The 19,752-nt window shown below is 40.6% G+C and overlaps 1 protein-coding gene across 1 annotated transcript in view; it reads left to right on the top strand.

Annotated features, from left to right (window-relative positions):
• LOC124161067 (division abnormally delayed protein) overlaps nt 1–19,752 on the top strand; it is a 1,055,554-nt gene that overhangs the window by 3,474 nt on the left and 1,032,328 nt on the right. The window lies entirely within an intron of this gene.

Raw genomic sequence — 19,752 nt, 5'->3', positions numbered from 1 at the left:
GTTGGAGACGAAGACTATAATCCTCTGCATGTCAAAATATTTCCTGCAAAAATACATGTTTTCGCTATAGTTTCCAAATCTCACGATTGGTTCATGCGACTAAATTGATATGTACGATTTCGAAGGGGAAGACAGAGTGGTTACACCTTTTATGGAACTTTATTCTGTTCAACTTCTCGCCCCCCCCCCCCCCCCCCCCCCCCCCCGTCGCCCCATATAACAAGTAACAATCTATTCCAGCTTGCTTAGTTTCCCGGTAAATGATAAGGGGCTATTTTTCTACGTATATGATTAACTTACTATTTGTCGTCATAGATATCATATGGAATAAATTCTTAAGTCATCAACTCCTACTAAATTTCGTCAACTCCACCATTCCATGTATACGATGAGGTATTCATTCATCTAGATATTTGAAAAGAAGGAGAGCCTGTTCCTGCTAGTGGACCAATATGTCGTGAAAGTTAAATATTATATTGTATTTCAAATCTCACGAATGGTATGTATAGAGTATAATGCTAAAATTGTGGTATATTTTTCTGTACTGAAGTAGAGCAACCGTAAATTTGTGTCGCGGAGTTTTTAGGGGACCTGACATGCCGCAATTGTAAATCACTGCGCTTCTGGACCGAGGAGGCTATCCTGTGCCCTTATTACTCTTAGTTATACTATATATGTGGAGATGTCTTAAAATTTTCACTTATTACACAACCTTGACTTTAGCTGATCCACAGGTTGAGGCAACATTACCTGCTATTGTGCCATTCCTTGCGATATTGACCGGATAAAACGATACTAAGGCATTGTTATTGATTTTGCTATGGTGTACAGGATTTTTTCCTACATATATGGAGAGATTTCAGCGATTATGGCCCATATTGCCATGATTCATTCGATTATCCTGCGGTAATTAAGACACGGTCTCCGGCGTTACTTTGTAGAACCGTTTTATTTTTAATATTTACTGATGATAGCATGTTAATGATCATGATATCCTGATTATAACATGATATAAAAACACGGAGAAACCCGGGTCGTACCATTTGAAATAGAGTGTGTTATATAACAAAGTCCTTTTATTTTTAACGAAAATAAATTACTGTTGAGCCTTGGCAATATTTATCGTTGAGGTGTAGACAATTCTTCAATGCTATTAAGGCGAAGTCTCATCTCCTGATGTGACTTTTTTTATTTAGGTGTTTTGCAATCATGCTTAAAGGATTCATTTTTCATCGCGAGGGAAGGAGATGAGCGGTGTAATGCCGAAATTTATTTTTTGATTCATTGGGATGAGGTGGATTGCAGTGTAACAAAACAATGTTCTTTTGATGTCGTATCTATTTCAAGTTTCAACCGCAACATTAGGGGTTATTCCTCCGATGGTCCAAATTCTTGGGAATTTCTTCGTAAAAAGGCTCGCTCAACGTGTCACCCAACTACCCACCCCCATTCTGTCACCAGCAAGTCTGCAATTCTAACGAAATAATTTATGGCGTCGGTTTTTGCGGCAAGAGGAAGACTCGAGTTGGTGGGGATGGGTGTGTGATTACCGCGATCCTTTGCATAGTTGCGAAAGTCATCCCTTGTGTAAGAGGTTCACCTGTTTTTTTGTCTGCATTTCTTGGATGTACTTAACGAAAAATGTGCAGTCGTCCCATATCCAGCTATTGTGCGCTGAAGTAAATTAATGAGCGCCCATTACCCTGTGATTTACGGCGGATTTTCCGCGACTCTTAGTAAATGTGGAACTAATTACTGTTGTTAAAATAATCTACCAATTAAGGTAGGTTTCCATAAAGTACGTAAAACGTATTCTGGAATCCTCCCTTTCCTTCATGTGTCTCCCACACAATTCTATGAAGGCGTAGTACCTTTCATTCCATCTGAACATCCTATTCCCTTACTTTCTCTCCATCGTTTATCTAACATTCTACCCTCTAACATTATTTTGAACATCCCCTCCCCGATAACTACTCTCTACATCCGTGCCTCCTGTCTCCTCCGTATCTCATCTAAAAGCTGCCTCTCCTCACCCACCATGTCCATCACCTCGTCATTCCTCCACCTCTCCGTCCACTTCTCCATTCTTCTGCAAAGCCTCATCTCGAGCGCCTTCAGTCATCTCTCGTTCTCCTTCCTAATCGTAAGTGTCCACCTTTCCGCAATATATCATGATTAGTCTGGAATTTTCATATTCTTTCATCTTCAAAATATGGTTATGGAGATCATCTTGAGTTTAGACGGGATATAACAGAATGCGGAAAGAGTGGAGGTGTTTCAGATGTGATTATCTGGGAGAGTGTAGAAGGTGAGACGTATGGAGAGGAAAAAGAAGGATGAAAAAATACGCATGGTGGAAGAGGAGCGGGAATTTCTAGAGATCTTGTGCAATGGAGCGTGATGAATTTATGAACCGAATACAAAGCGCGGAGGGGATGTGGAAAACAGGGAAGGATGTTTGACAAGCGGGAAAAAGGGTAAAATAGTTTATACTTCATGGATAGAATGAAAAGGAATAGCCCTTCCTGCGAATTTTTAGGTAATTTTACCATAGGATGGAGTCGAAGCCTAAGCGACTAATGAACAATTCCATGTTGCTTAAGTCCACCTTCGCGGTATATTACAACCGCAGTACCACTAAGGAAGTGCTGAGAACTGTATTAGATACATGGATATTGGGTAAGCGAAAGGAGAAGGTAGAGAGAAAATAATGGTATGAAAGGGAATACAGCGTATTAGATCGGAAACGTGGACGCTGCGAACGAGAGGGTGGGAATTGAGAGACATCTTTTTAGAAAAGCTTTTTAAAGTTTTTAGAAAATTTTTTTAGAAAGAAATTTAGTGTTTTTCTCCGGACTAAAGAAATTCTACCTCTTCTCCGTTTTCATATTCCTCCTCGCCCTTTACGTATTAACTCTTCTTCACATTCTGCGATTCCGTCTTTCCATCTCTCAACGCTCTCTGTTCTACCGAATCCCGTCCTTATTTAACTCCGTGACTCCAAAAATCCCTTCCCTGGACCTATTTTCCTCTGCCACTATTACAAATCCTCCTTAAATTACCATCTGAATAATTCACCGCTGTCTAATCCATAGTGCCCCATCTTATGTTAAACATTTTGTTTTCTGTTAGTTTTTATTTATTGTGTTATTGTTTGTTATCTTTTAGCTTTTATTTATTAACGTAAACAGCCAATGTAAAAGCCTTTGTGCCGTTTTTGGTGGTGAAATAGATAAAATAAATTAATTTAGTGAATTGTGGAGTAGACAGACGGTTTGGATAGAGCGAGTGCTGGGCTGGAAAGGGATGTTAAAAACCGTGTGAGAAGGAAAGGAAGAATATTTAGTTAGCGTGTGATGGGGTGGAACGGAGAAGAAGGAAGATAGCGTAACATAAATAAACAGGAGGTTTTGGTACTTAAAATGAAAGGAGATAGGTCGTATTTTTTAAATCGAGAAGGGAAATTCGACGCATGAAGGTATCTGAGGTGATTCGCAAATTTCTTCATGTAAACCAGGGTTCCTGTTTTATGGTGTGGAATATTTAGGTAATAATTCCCCTTAAGTTGGTTTTTATTGATTTTTTAATGCTTATCTGAGTACCTTTATTTTTTGGATAAATATTTCGGAATAGATTCTTTTCATATTTTTAAATTATTCTCGTACTTTCACATTTCCCCTCGTGAGTGCGTGGTGGAGTAAAAAATAATAGTATTGGGAAAATGAGGAATTTTAACTGTGGGGCAGAGTTAAGAGGACTTTTTTTGAGGACGTACGGGAATAGGTCGAGGAGAGAAGAAGAATCTTCGCATCGCGTCAGCTTGTTGTAGCAACCGTTTCCAAGGGGATAACACTTGATCCTCTAACTCACGCAACAACTCAGCCCAGTTTCCCGTTTTAACCTTCCGCCTCAACCACCATCGGTCGGCCTTGGATAGTGCCACCCCTGCGCTTTCTGTACCCTTTTATTTTTATTACTATTTAGTCTTTTTCTAACCGACCAGCGGTCCTTTTTTTTAAGCGTCCGTGTCATTTTTGTTGTGAGTTTTTAGCGGAAAAAGGCAAGTCCAATAATCGCTTCAGGGTGTTCGTTACCTTGGCTACGTGACTGCAGTTCCCTCTTTTGTTGGAGTGGATAGTGTGCGGTGCCGTACACTTTACATAACCTTAAGTGAAAGTGACACGCTTTTTTTCGCCCGCCTTGCGGATTATGTAAGTATGGCCTTAATGGGATAAGGGGGCATTCCCCTAGCGATATATTTCCCAAATTTAACGGATTTTTTTCTTCTGTATCGTGAGGGTAAAACATCAACTGTGCAGTATAAATATCAACTGTGCACCATAAATTTCCTTTTTTGAATTTTTAGGTGAAGCGCATAAAATTCATTATTCATGGAGGTATGATTTTTGACAAATTATATCGTTTTAATGGTTTACCAAAAAAAAAGGGATTCCCTCATAATCCTTCCATTCATTATCTCGCTCGGATTGACGGTGAATGAATAATCTGCAAATTTTAACTTATTGTTCTCGTGTAGTTCTTTTGTTGAGTCGATTTAGGGAACACATAATTATTCGTAATCCTGTATTCAATATAGGTAAATTGAATTTTGCATGAAATAAGTCACTTAGTTCGCGGTCAGCGCACAGATGCGAAGTTCTGTGAACCAGGAATGAAATATGCGTTGAAAAAATCTAATGGTTCTTCCGGAATTTGAACCTGAATCTCTCAATTCCCGATAACGAATGCTACTAGTTACTCTGCCAACATTCTTCTTCCAAGGTGGATCTCGGAACCTCCTATCTTTAACTGGGCTCACTAGATCCTGATCCGGCTTGGCCAATTAATTTTTCGATGGGAATTTCTCTCTTTGTGTGTGTGTATTTCTATTGAACATTTTACGATCATCCCTCTCCTGGAGTTTTAACCGGGAGAGAAACAATAATTTAATCAGCCATCATTAAGAGTAATCAATCCTATGAGGTTGGTGTGACGCAGCTCTCCACTCAATTCTCCTATGGGCTAATATTTTAATACTAACATAATTCTTCTATTTTATAGTCTGTATACCGTAGGGTGGCGCACCGGCCGACACAGGTAGCTGGCGGGCCGGGCTGGCTGGTAGCCTGTGACACCCTACGGTATACAGACTATACGTTCTTTATCACCTGATTTACGTATTCCCTTTCACCTTTTAATTAGCGATAATTTTGATTATTCCATTGAGTGCCCTTAATTTGAGAAATGGGGCTGAAGATAACAGATATGTAACCACTTCGTCCATCAGGCCATTATGCCTCATGACGTAGGCGATTAAGTTGTCCATTCGTCTTCTATCAGCCTCTGATACCTCTAGGTTTTTTCTGTGTAGGATGCGGTGCAAACACGACTTATCGACCATCGTGCGCGATCCGTCATGGGAGGGACGCCCAGGGTCACGTGACCGGCGTTCGCCCTCTCAATGGGAATCCCCAAAAGCTCCGGAGGCAATCGGGGTTGTGGGTCGCCCCTCCTCACCTGCGACAATCAGTCCCTGCTCGCCTCAAGGGCCCTCCCTCACGCCGTGAATCACGGGACGCCACGCCCCGTTCTAGGTCTGTGCATCTACTTACTTGATTTATTTGAAGTATTCTACCGGTTTAGGAATTACATGGAGTGTTCTCCGAGATAGCTGAGCAGATTAGAACTCTCTTTATACGTAGTTCACGATAAGGCCGACTATCTTTTATTCTTTCTGTAAATTCTATTCTCTTCTCCCCCTTCTCTCGCTTACCTATAGTATTCTTTCCTCTAACACGAATTTTAACATCGCCTCCCCGATCAATACTCCCCTCCCCCATCCAAACCTCCGTTTCTCGTCTCCTCAGCCACTAAGAAAAGTAATTAAATAATTTTGGATGAATTGTTTGCAATTTCCAAACAGTCTTTCTACTCCTCTATCGCCTAACTCCTCTTTATTATAGAAGGGAAATATTTGTGCGAAAATGCAAGGCATGATTTCTGTCCGATAATAATTCTTCCAGTCTCAAGTTCCTGTTTCAAGTCCGAACCGTGTAATAGAATTCCTACTTTACGGAGAAGATTTCATTGGATTTCCCAAGGATGTAATTTCTTTTCTCTCCATGGTTTTCGGGTTAGCAGCGTCGAAGTTGTTTTCCTGATGACGTTTCGTTACCTATTCTGACCACATATTAACATCAGTCCTGAGTAAACTGATGGAGTGAGCTGCATCTAGCGCCGCGAAATGTTCGAGCAGAAAGGCCATTTCTTGTTTAAGTAGTCCGAACTTGAAATTAGGATAATTTTAAGACGGCCTGATTTGAAGCTGTAATCGTCGTCTTTGGTTTATATTTTGCTCGGTTATGAGGCTCATTCCTGCCGTGAGGGAAAGGGCCCTTAATCTTACGCCAGAACCCCATCAGGTCGTTTGTGACGGGGTATAAACACCCAATTATCTTTTCGTCGGCAAAGGAAATTGGGGGAAAATAGCGGTTTCGTGGCTCATTGGTTGGGTTAACAGGCCGGAAATGAGTTTAAAAACCTGGGGGGGTGTCGCCCTTTACCCCACATTAGGTGTCTATCGTAGGGAATCCTATGGCCCTCCGTTGCCCCTGGAAATACTTCTGTCCCATCGACTCCGCACCTGCCGAGAAATGCGATGGTTGTGAACACTCCCCTTATACGGACGAGTGGAACTGATTTCTCTTCACCATTCCTTCAAATTCCATTCTATCCCACTTCACAAGGGAGTGAGATTATTTAAGTCATGAAGGTAGGTAAGTATAGCGTATGCAGCAGATAAATGTCTAATAAATATTGTTGAAAATGTGATAGAGAATTCAGCGCGAAAAAGTTAGCGTAATGACTTGAAATTTTAGCGTGGTCGTAGGTACGTATTTTGTGACATATGTGACTGGTACTTGCCGTTATTCCATTCACTTTTCACTTCGATACACCAATTTACAAGAGTCCCAAGTTTCGTTCTTTCATGTAAAAATTCTCGGTCGAAAATTTTCGCGTTCTAAGTTTCAGTGTCTTTATATTATAATTATGGAAAACGTAGGTGATATTTTCCTCTCAAAGCCATTATATTTGCTGCTGTGGTGATTTTTATTGCTAAATAACCGATTTTTAGGTGTCTTCTTGACGAAATCAAGAGTAGGTGGCAATATTTTGTGGAAACGTTTTACAGGTAACGTAATCACAGAAAAACCTCTGTATCGTCTACAGAATTTTATTATTAACCGCCCACATTAGAGAAATTCGTATACAGCAGTAAGGACTTCAGGAAGAGGATTTCATTATAAAAGGAGGTGTTAATGAACAGGAAGGAGCTTATGACAGGAATGTTATGTTAGAGTTTAAAGAAAAGGTTAGTGAAGAGTTTAATTTGGAGTGTAGTGCTTTATCGTCAGAAAACGTGGACATTTAGGAAGGAGGAAGAGTCTGAAGGCGATCAAAAAGTGGGTGTGCAGAAGAATGGAGAAGGTGAAGTGGACAGAGAAGAGGAGAAACGACAAAGTGCTGGACATGGAGGGAGTACTTAGCGGGGCGGAGATGTTGAAAACAGTAAACAAGGTAGAGGAATGAAGAGAAAAGGATTTTTTGTAGATAGAATGAAAAAATTTAGGCCTAATTGTAAATTGAAGAGGAATGTCCATGAAGGAAGGGTAAGGTACCAGAATGCCTCTTAGGTTTTTCGTGGGAAGATACCTTTATCGGTAGGTTACTTTAATAACAATGGTATGTCACTTACAAGGTAAGGTTTTCACCTTGAAAATGGCATAAATTGTCGAAACCTATTCTAATCGTTTGGTTGTACATCGACCTCTTGTGGGGTGGCAGATGTTAGGTGGTAGCTCCCACATCGCCTTCACGGGAGCCTCGGGGTGAGGGCGGTGTGCTCTGCGTCGCTTATTAAGGCTTTGGCGCAATTGCCTGGGTCACGAGCGGTGAAGCCCAGGGATTCCCCATCCCCGGATTTTTTGGCCGTCTCAACGGGTTACGTGCCCTTTGGAGTGGTGTGGGCGCGTTGGGCGTTTAGGTGCATGATAAGCCTCTTTGCGAAACCACCAGGTGCGCCGCTAAATTTTTATCCTCAACCCCGCATGTGCTGGCGAATCTAATCGGAAGTAAAGCTATCCAGTGTCACATTTCGGGAACGTGTTTGTTAAATATCTTTTTTTTTTTTGAAATTTCCTTGTTCACTTCCTCTGCAGTGCGTGTAATTTTTCGGCCTCCGTGGCAGCGGCATAATATCCTTGCGCTGAACCGATGGTCGGGGGCTCGAATCCCTCTTAATATATGATTAGCAGTTTCTAGCTTGACTTTATGGAATCTACTTTTGCATATCGAAAAGTAAAGAAAACCTTTTAATTCCACTTTAAATATTTTTGTGTAAGTACAAAATTATTCCTCCCAAGTTAGTTGTACCCACCAGGAGGTGGATATGTGTAACTGTCGGAGTTAAATGTAAGAGACTCCATTATTCAATTTCCTCGCAATTTAAAGATGGCATTAGTAGTATTATTAATATTTTCCACAAACAATATTTAACCTGTATAGTATCCTTGAGCGCTGAACCGAGGGTCGCAGATTTTAATCTCTCCTACGTTAGTTATACCATAACCAATATTTTGTTGTTATAACCAACAGGGCTTGGAATGCGTGACTGTCGGAGTTGAATGTAACGTGCTCTATTATTTAATTTACGCGCTACATAAGGTTACATTATAAAATTTTTCCACAGATAACCTGTCGATTTCAGTGATATTATTTTTCGATATTTTTAAATACCGATTGTCCTTCAATAAGGTTGTCCTCTCTAGTCGAAATCATATCCGAAGTTTATGAGTGGAGGAAAAAAATTTCAAATTGATTTCCCATGTATTTAATGGTAGCAATTTCATTCGCCCTTCTAAAGATGGGCCGATACATTGCTTAGAGTTCAGTGCTATGGTTTTTGAACATTCGATTTATTGGATAGCACTGCAACATTGTTATGACGTTTGTATTCGGCGTATTTCTTCCATTTATCCAAAATTCAGTAATTGGAAATTATCGAGTTGTCATAGCAATAAGACTCTACTTCAGTGAAGATTGGTTGTTGGTAGGCTGCTTGTCGCACCTACGTAATTTCACCCCAGTTTCCACCAGTCTGTCCGTCTGCTCCTTCGCGTGTATGCCCTTTTTTTTGCGCGACCGACCATCATTTGGCATGGATCGCACGCATTAGCGGGTAAATGGGAGATACGTGATTGTTTTTTCTTCCCCGCGAAAGGAAAGAGGAGAGAGGCCAGCGCGTTGACGATCGTGAGGCGCACCTCCCTTGTCTCCTCCACAGGTGCTGAAGGTCGTCAATGTTTTCCCCCTGCAGTGGGACGCAAAGCGACACCGAAGGGGGTCATCATTATAGGGTGTGCAGCGCACTAATCCGTCCACTGCCTACACCATTTCTTCCGATTATCGAGCGTTTGTTTGGATAAGAAAAAAACAATATTTCTCTGGCGGCCCTGCTAACATCGTCAGGTAGTGGCGGTTTCCGGAAGGGGACAAAGGGGGCTATAGCCAGGGCTGGGCAGTATTTCAAGTACAATTATTTTAAAATACGCATTATTAACACATCTTTAATTTGTATTTGGTACTTCAAATACACGACCTGAATGTATCTTGTATTTCAAATACGATTTAAAGTATTTTCCCGTTATAAAATAAAAATACATTTGTAAAATACTTTTCAAATAGCCCTTATAACACCTCTGTAACCATATGCTTAAGAGAATACTTCGTTTTCGTATAAATTGTTTTTTTTTCGTGTTTGCAACTATCCATAACGTGCCAAGGCAGGTTATATTTTTTTATATCTCTTAGTTTCCATAAAATTGTATTTTGTATTTTAAAAGGTATTTAAATATTACTATTTTGTATTTAAGTGTCACTTGAAAAACAAACTATCATGCAAGTAGTTTGTTTGTCAAGTAACCAAATAAATAGTATTTTGTATTTCAAATAAATTTGCAGCGGTATTTTTTATTTCAGATAGATACTCCTCGGCCTGTATTTTTCCCTGCCATATAGTCCCCTCTCCTATTTACACCAGATAAAATGGTAATTTTGTTTAGTTGTCGAATTTTTACTGGAGAGGAGGACCCCGAAAATCCAAGAACGAGCTAAATTTGATAAAATTCTTTCTACTTTGGACCTTAAGCAATTAGAACTGAGGCTATAATACTAGCTTGAGATCATGCATTTATGCATTCGTTTTTGGACTTCGACGTTTTACGAGAGGAAATATTCATTGAACCTTAGTGCGTACTTAAAGCGTACGGACGTAATTAGTCCACGAATAATGGCTCAATCCTTTTTTTACAAAGGCCAATACTAAAAATCACACTAGTTTTCCTCCTTTTTGCGCAGAAGACAGCCTTAATAAGCATGAAAAGTCTTGCGTCATCCTAGTAAAACCGCGCCGTTTTCAGTGGTTGTCGAGTATGAAGGCCCAGTGGATAAAAGTGGGCTATCATTGTTGCCGGAATCGTAAAATTCATCTGTAATAATGAGCATCTCCTATCTAGGTCGTTGTTGCCCGGTCTTATCTAATCACGCTGACTGCTTGATCAGTCTTTGGAGATAATGTATACCTTTATATATTGGTTTCGTGTCCTCGAAGTAGTATTCTGTACAGTGGCCATCAGGTTGAGTTCTTATATCGCGCATTATTGGGAATATGATTTTTTATGCCTCTTTAATATTATCAGATGTGACTTTTGAAATCCATATCAGTTATGCTTCACAGGTTCACACTTGTTTTTAATTGGCCTACATTACCTTTTACTGCGAACCTTCTGTTAAGACATTCTGGTAAAGCCAGTAGCATAATTTTTGTATCACTTAAGTAGGCGTCCAATGGGGAGGGTGTGTTTAGCCGTTCGAGATGCACGCACACTTCATTATCTGGTCCTTGAAGTAAACTTTTCCCGGAGAGATATCGCGGAATAGCGTATTAAATGAGACACGTAGATATCGCACTATCCACTTAGTTTGAGTGGACAGTACGATATCTTTGTGCATCCTTTAATCATCTGGTCTTTGGTTACGTATCATTATCTTTCAAAAAATTCAAGCGCACTCCCTTAACACTAGAATGGTATTTTGGCAATTCGATTATTCTAATAATCAAGAAGGTGGATAACATGCTGCTCTACCATGATTTTTATTATCTTTCTATTTCAAACTTCATCTCCGCTGTATGAGCTTACTTCGCGTAGGCATTTGCGTTAACGGAGCCTCTTTTTGTCCCACGAACCGAGCGTCATCATTCGCGTGTTTAATTTACTCGATGTATGATGGCATGCTAAAAATACAGATGAATGACTCCTCACATTTTATGAAATAGCGAAAAATGTGCTTCTTAGAACCTCAACATGGCGTTTTCCTGGCTATTCAGTGAAAACAAAATTACTTACTCAAATCGTTCTCCACGAGGTGAAAGGTTATTGGGTCTTAATAATCAAAATATCATCTTCCTTGATTTTGTCATGAAAATGAGCTGTGTATCTGCTTAAACTTTTATGGAAAACAGTTTGAGACCATTGTATTGTAGACCAATTAAAGGAATAGTTTTTTATTGGTAAATAATGGAATGCATATTCCGTATGCTACTATTATACTATGAGTATTTATATGCTACGTTTGTCACCGCTTACCTAGCAGTCTTTTTCGTCACAACTGTAGTGAAGTCAATGGTTTTCAGGAATTTCATTAGTTTGAATCATTTTAAGACACTCAAAAGTTACTTTGTGACACTCTTTTCTTTTTTTCAAAGCTCTTTCCGTATCATTTCGGTCAAGGTTCCAATATTATTCCGAGAGTATTGGGACTGATACCAATAAAGGCAATTTCCTTGAAAAAATGGGCGCAAAATATGTACGAGTTTTGCAGGACCTCAACGTTGTGCTTTCGTACGATCTCGTGCATACATGCATAGGTATAGGCTGCCGCTGCATACAAATTGACTCGCGGCAGTTTTTTTTATATTTCCCGAAGTGGGAAAATATGTGTGTCCCGTTGCAGATATTCACCCACCCGGCTTTGAATTCATGTAGGGTAGAATGCCCTATTGTTGGCACTCCCCAGTTGTTGGCACTCTGTAATTAACTGTGTGATATTAAGAGATAGGGATGCATTGCATTTTTGATGCTTCTGTATTTAGAATCAAAGAAGTTTACTAAATATGTATTAGCGGTTCCGTCCACCTTACACCATTTGAGAAGTGACTGCGGACCATATAACCATGTGCTGCATTTTCTTTGGAGGAATTGGAGGTTTTCTTAGCGGAAAATTAAGAATGTTACTTCATTTGGATGCGTTTTTTATCAATATTAACCCATTAAATAGTATGAAACTTAGATATTTGTAATGATAGTAATACCTCAATGAGGGTGTTTTTTATTTAGAGCCTGTTATCGTAATTAAAATTGATTTTTATGGGGTGCCAATCACTGGTATGTAAATATTGTTAGTTTCCAGTGATTGGCACTGGGTGCCAAGTATTGGAAATTTCAGCAACTACATTTATATATTTATTTTGTTCGCCAAATGCATTGTACTGCTAGTATAAATGTGCATTTTATATTTTGACTCATAGAAATGAGCGTAACCAGTACTTGGCATGGGTGCCAATAACTAGAAAAATGGGTGCCAATAATTGGATATAGTCAAATTAATAACTTCAAAGAATTCCAAGCAAAACAATTGATGATTGATGATGCCAAGAATTCGAGAAAAATAATCGCGGAAATCCTTCTAAGGGCAATACTCCTGGAAATAAGTGGTATCATGGCTTCCTATACCCTGAAATTTCTTACCGTTCATTTGAAGGAGTAACTGATGCAAGTGCATGCGTGAGCGATATCCTATATATATCCGAGGCTGGTTTAAACCTATGGAGGACATTCTTAAAGAACAAAACAAGTATGATATCCTCTCTGATCTGAATAGCGTGTTAGTTGGCGAATAAACTAATTTCATGTCATGCCCTGAAAAGAACTAAGTGCTTGCCCCTCTGGATCAAAAAATGTATATGAAGTTACCCCCACCGTCACGTGAAGGCAACACTAACCGTCATAATTACCTTTTCATCCTCAGGAAATACATCTACATCTACGTAATACCCCGCAAGCCGCCTAAAAGGCGTGTGGCAGGGGGTGTTAGGACACCAGCCGTTTACAGCTACAAAAAATACGTGTCCTCCGATGATCATCTACCTTCTACAGAGGATCCCTAATAAAATAGTCCAAAAGGTTCCTAAAAAATGGGGGATAGGGCGCAGTGGCAATGGGTGGATGAGGTCAAAGTGTTTTTTAAATTTATTGGGAATGTTTTTCATCTTTATCTTTTGGAAAATAAAATCCCATTACCAGTAGTGTTGTTTGTAGATGGCCACAAAACCCATCTGCTATACCACCGCAGTTCGCTATTCAAAGAATTTCAAATTATTCTAATTGCTCTGTACCAAAATGCCACAAAAATATTGCAACCCGCTGATGTGGCTGCCTTTAGGCCAATAAAGACTAAGTGGAAGGATGCCGTACTCGAATAGACCAAAAACCCTAACGCCGATAAAAAGAGGATTTTGTTCCCATTCTTTCAGCCATATTAAACAACATTGACTTATCTAGAATAGTTAAGAATGGTTTCAGGGCATTAGGTCTATATCCATGGAATGCCAACGCAATAGATTATTCTAAGTGCCTAGGAAAGCGTTCATCCAAAGTCAGTGTGAATATCTCAGTTTGTAAGATGAATCCACTTCCATAAGATGATTTTTCTTTGATGGTTGGGGAAGAGCAAAGTGAAATTTTTTAAAGTATTCAACAAAATTTGGGAAAAGGAGAGGAATTCAGAGTTCTATATAGATTGTGGGAGCGCTATCAAATTACAATGCAAATTGATGGAGAATGAGGAAGAAGGAACGGGTGATAAAGTAATTGTACTTGTACATAACCAGCATAACACAGAAGATGGGACTACCGATAGATTTCTGTGGAGACTGAGGCGGCATTATCTGAAATTCCTGCTGAGCCACACATACACAGGTCAGACCTAACCGTGGGTCCATGCCACGATGAAGGACCATATAGTGTAACCTCAATGAATATCATTCTTTTTTGGCCCGAAACACGAAAAAGAAAGGAAAAAAGAAGTACCGAAAGGGTACCATTTGTACAAGACGTAAATCGACCCCAGAAAAATGGAAATAATGCCATGACCAGAAAAAAAGAATAAAATAAGAAACTCAAACAGAAAAGGAACTAAGAAAGGAGGAAAGGGAGGAGAAAAAACTGCAGAAGCAAGCAACAAAAAAGACTTTTAAAGAAAAGGCAATAAAATGACCATTCAAAATAGAGCCAAAGAGAATGTTAAAGGCAGCTAAACCATTGATATTAGGAAATGTGCAGGAATAGCTACCATCCCAAAGTATTTTTAGTACATCTTTACCACAAAAACAATAGGTGATTCAAAAGGAGTAAAAGAGTCCATCCAGCTGTGCGAAGGGTCCCAGGTTACCTAAGCGAGGTCCGACAGCCTTGCGAAGGTGTCAATTCGGGGGTGTGTGCTTGTGTCTGTGGTAGTCGCGTGGAAGTAATTCCCGTAAGCTGTAACAGGAGGGCATTCTGGTGAAGTGTTTTTTCCTTATTCCTCTGACGAGTGGTGTCAAATTTTACGGCCATTTGAGAACCCCCTATTGAATCCTCTATTATAGAGGCCGTAGATCTCATTTCCCCCGTTAACCAACTATCATCTATCACAACAACAAGGTCAAAAGTCTTTCGCCATTGAATCTCATCGTTCACTGGCATTGGAAGAAAAGTCGTACTCACACCTGTCAGTGGAAGGAATTTACCAATGTAACTCCTCTGTGGGGCAAAAGAAGGTAGGAATTGAATGCAGCAATTGCAAGAAGTTGTATCACCTAAATTGTGTCCCAAAAACGCACCAAATGCATCTTCCAGATGATACTAACTTTAATCTATTTGTTTGTTATGAATGCTATGAGTTTTCAGAGGACAGCACTTCCCAAACTGATCTATAGATATTTTGAAGAGATAAAACAAATATTAATCTAAATACATAATAAACATGTAAAGTTTTACTTTTTGAGTCCAAAAATAATTTGTTTTGAGCGTAAAATCATTAAAACGTAAAATTTTTAAGTTACAGCATTGGATTTTCACTTAAAGATATTTTACCACCTCTCACTGTTTTAATATACTTACAGGTAAGATAATGATCGATTCATTAGCTTAAAAAGGCTATATTTCTTTAATATATTATAACTTAAAAGAAAATGTGCTAAGCAGTGCGTGAAAATCTGGTGTGCCAATAACTGGAAAACAGTGTGTCAATAACTGGAATAAGGGTGCCAATAACTGGGATTATTGGACTTTTTAAACAATTATTTTTAGTAAATAGTTGTATGTAAAATATAATTCGCTCACATGGGGAAACTAAAGCAACATGTCTCTCAGATCTAAGGCAAGTTATAAATAAACTGAAGTTGTGATACAACGGTCACAAGAGTTAATTTTCTTCGTCAAGGTCCTTAAAGTGCCAATAACTGGGTAGTTTACCCTATGTAACGTGTCATTCCGTGCGCGGCTTTAGCTGGTCATTCGCGACAACTTTCCAACACGAAATCTCGGCGCCAATGCTGCAGGAAGACTCCCCAGTGAGCTGGCCTCTCTCTCTTGGCGCCACACGACTTAACGGTACGGGATAAAAAGAAACTTCTTCCCCTTCTCCACCACTTCTGTTCCTGCCGCTGGAGTTGCATTCGTTTTTTTGTTTCCCGGGGCTGATACGCGGTGGGTTTGAGAGGCGGGGATAGGTGGGGAGGGTCAAGACCCCTGAGCGTTGAGGTTGTCCGTCAAGTCACGCCTTCCGGAAGATATAATGGCTCCCTTTGGGCAATCTAAAACTCCATAACTCCCACTTTTCGGCGGAACCCAACCCGTCGGCTCCTCTCAAGTTCGCTGATGAGGCCGTGCCGCATAGGCGAATTTTGCTGTTCCAGTGAGCCCATTTGCTTACCCCGTTCAGCCATTTAATTTAATTATTATTATTATTAAAGTATTCTACCGATTGCGGTTGACTTGCATGGAGTACTTCAGAAGCATTCTGGCAGTCTCCTCTTCCTACATGTGCTTTCCTCTTCAATTCACAATCAGGCCTACTTCTTTTCATTCTATCTAAAAATTCTTTTTTCTTTCTTCCTCTCCATCGTTCACCCAACATTCTATCCTCTAGTACTGTTTTCAAAATCCCCTCCTAACTAAGTACTCGCTGAATCCATACCTTCAGTCTCCTCCGTATCTCATCTAAAAGCTGCCTCTTCTCACCCATCATGTCCAACAAATCGTCGTTCCTCATCCTCTCCGTCCACTTCATCTTCTTCATTCAACCAGTTAGTTAACGAATGAATTTTTTCTACATTATTTTGTATTGCCAGTGTAATGAGTAGTGTGCTTGGATGAAAAGAAACCCTACAATATGTAAATTTGGATTCCAACAACAGATTCATAAGAGTGTGCTGTTACAAACTCGCATTCATTGGGTTCTATTGTTATTATTATATGTTTTTTCGATATTTTACTACGTTTCATTATACTCGCTTTCTCGTATGTTTGTCCAAGAAAATCTTGCTGTTCAAATTTCGACCACTTCTCGATTACCTTTTGCGCTGAAAGTTACAGGATAGATCAGAACTTGATGACAATGCAATTTTCTTATGCAACAGTATTTCTTGTAATATTTAGGAATAAAAATCGAAGCTGGAGTTACGAAAATGATCAACAAAATGCAGGCGCTGCAATCATTATAGCTGAATTTAACTGACTTTAGAACGTTACTACAACAACTTACGCCGTAGTCTAGTTGTTATAAAATGTGACTGCTGTGCGGAGAAGTCTCGGATCAAGACTCTCAATAAGCAATTTTTATGTATGTATTTTCTTATTCATAATATTATTCTTATTCTTCGAGAGTGTGCTAGCTTACATGGTGGGTAGAGCCATTTCCCATTTTTTGACCTCGCACCCCACATACAAGTAGTCTAAGCTTGAGTTCAGATATATCGGATCCGCAATGCCTCGCTTCCTCCACATGCATCCTCTTCCCTGGGAGCCGAAAAAAAGTTTCTTTTCCGTCGGTCGAATGCCGATACGTGCGAGAGCTAGTGGGTTCGCCACTTCGTGTCGGCCCGTACTCCGGGGTCGCCGCCGCACATGTTCGCACGCCGGCGATTCCTCGGCCTGCCGTGGATGTCCAAGGGGGGGCGCTTCCGTAGTCCCGTTGTCCACGGCGTAAACGAGATCCCTCGTGACTTCCCGGTCCGCGGATGCGTCCAACTCGGCCCGTAAGCCGTCCCAATTATCCACCGCCTCCCCCCGTCACGTCCGCGAGGGTTTAATTGCACGTGCGGACTCGGTTCGTGGTGGCCGGGTGGTCGGACCGTTGAGAGTTTGACTTGTTCCTCAAGAAATGGACGTCCTTGCTCGGCAGTCGCTGTCTGGTGGCCGAGAGGGAGGGTGGGGGGTATCTTTCCCAGAAGGTCGTCTCGTTGCAAGATACTCCCGCGGCGTGAGCGCGAACTCTTTGTTGGCGAATCTAAAGCACGTATGCACGCCGAGAAATATCGGTAGCCTTAAGGTGAGATGTGGGGAATGCCCCACTCCATAATAGTGATTAAGGCTATTTTACTTAAACAGTTCGCTGGTTTCCATCTGGGTTAGAACCTCCATCTCCATCCTTTTCCGACGTTTCGATGAATAACTTCTTTTAACATGTTTAGATGTTAACATCGTCATTAGAGCTGTTGAGAGGTGTTATCATACCTGTCAAACGACTTATTCATCGTTTCGTTCATAAGTCATTCATCGAAACGTTGACAAGGATGTCGATGGAGGATCTAACCCGGAGGGAAACCCGAAAACTGTTCACGTCAGCCATTCGCCGGGAGAAAAATCTTTCATGTTAAGACTCTGTTAAGGTTATTGCTAGTTTTCATGGAGCATTTTGCTAATCACACCGGTTCGCTCCTAATTTCACCTTTCTTCTACGACATAGGGCGTAATTCCTTTCATTCTATCTGGCAATCGTATTTTCTTCCTCCCCTTTCTCCGCTTTCCTATCATTCCTCCCTCTGACACTAATCTGAACCTTCCCTCCTTGCTCAGCACTCGCTCCATCCAGACTCTCTGTCTCTTGAGCAACTCGTCTAGAAGTTTCATCTTCTTTTCCGCCACGTTCACCGTATGTTTGTTCCCTTTTCTTCTCCGTCCGCTTCCCCTTCTACATCATCTTCCACTCCTACAAATCGAAGGACTCCATTCTAATCTCGTCCTCTTTCCCCATATTTCCGCACTGTTAAGCGGATAATGACCTATAACCTTAAGGTATTTGGAGAAGGCGATCGACAGTTTAGGCTATTTGCGCCATGAAGGAAAGGTGTGGAAGGAGGGAATGTAGAGACCCCCGACGTCGGCATTAGCGTGCTCTTAGCCAAAGGCGCCAAGGTGACCACGGCTTAACGTCCCATGTGACGGACTGAGTGTTACGCTTGAAATGCCCTCCACACAACATTCCAATATGGATCGATCAGTCTCTGGAAGTTCTCTGTCATCCCCTGGATTTGAACCCGAATTCATTGATAATCAGCTTATTAAAACCACTTGTCTGTTTCCACGCACTTTTATTTACAATCAAGGATGATAATGGCATAAGTTGCCGAAACCATGGTCGGTGTAAATAAAAGTGTGTGGAAACAGACTTTAATAAGCTGAATATCAAAGATTTCCACCGCATCATGCCGGACACTGTATCTTTTATCCGAATTCATTGGGTTGGAAGCCAACATTAGCAATCACACCAACCCACTTCGCTACACATTTACGCCACCCGTTAGACGTTCACGCTGCAATGATCTAGAGCACGGAATGAATTCTATGACCCAGAGAGGAAATGTTAGTAACGAAACGTTAGCTACCTCTATAAAATCCCCCGACACAATTGTTTGTCTCACCTCCGAGGTGTCCTTACTCACCCCGTTAATCTGTCTCTTATTCGGAGCTACTTTTAATATACAATAAGAACTGAGAGGGTGGTATGGGTGGTTCCAAATTATTTAAACTTAAAGGATCACAGTACCTTTTACTCAAGTTATATTAATTAAGTGTGCAATTTGGCCTTTTCTCCTTAAGTCAGCATTGTGATCTGCTGGAGAATTTTCGCATTGCTTGCAAGTTTCCAGGATAGGCGTTTGAATGTATTTCTCCAAGTACGACGACATCCCCCTTTTGCAATAGTATTTTGAAAAATTCTCTTTACTCAATCTGGATAAGGCTTCATGCGCCATACGGCACGGGTTTACGTCCTGTTATTCCTCGGAGAATTGTAATGGTTTACGACTTGTTATTTTTCAGAGTATTGCTAACTTTGCCCTTCTATTGTGTTACGGCCTCAACATCATTTCAGTTCTAATGAGTAGGATGTTATAGAGGCAGTTGCCGGCATTGAACAGTTTCGTGGGAGGGAATGTTGAAGTTCAAGTAATGGCTTGTCTACCTACTCTTTGGAGTTCTCTTGTCTAGAATCACCAATTGCCCCAACTTGGAAGTTGCGATCCCAGCATTAATGGTTTCATCTAGAGGTCGATCTTGCAGGATTGGGTTATATTTTGGGTTACGCGTACAA

This window comes from Ischnura elegans, chromosome 6 (assembly GCF_921293095.1).
Source record: "Ischnura elegans chromosome 6, ioIscEleg1.1, whole genome shotgun sequence".
NCBI lineage: Eukaryota > Metazoa > Arthropoda > Insecta > Odonata > Coenagrionidae > Ischnura > Ischnura elegans.
The sequence above is the reverse complement of the archived record's forward strand: the minus strand, read 5'-3'. Positions and strand labels throughout refer to the sequence as shown.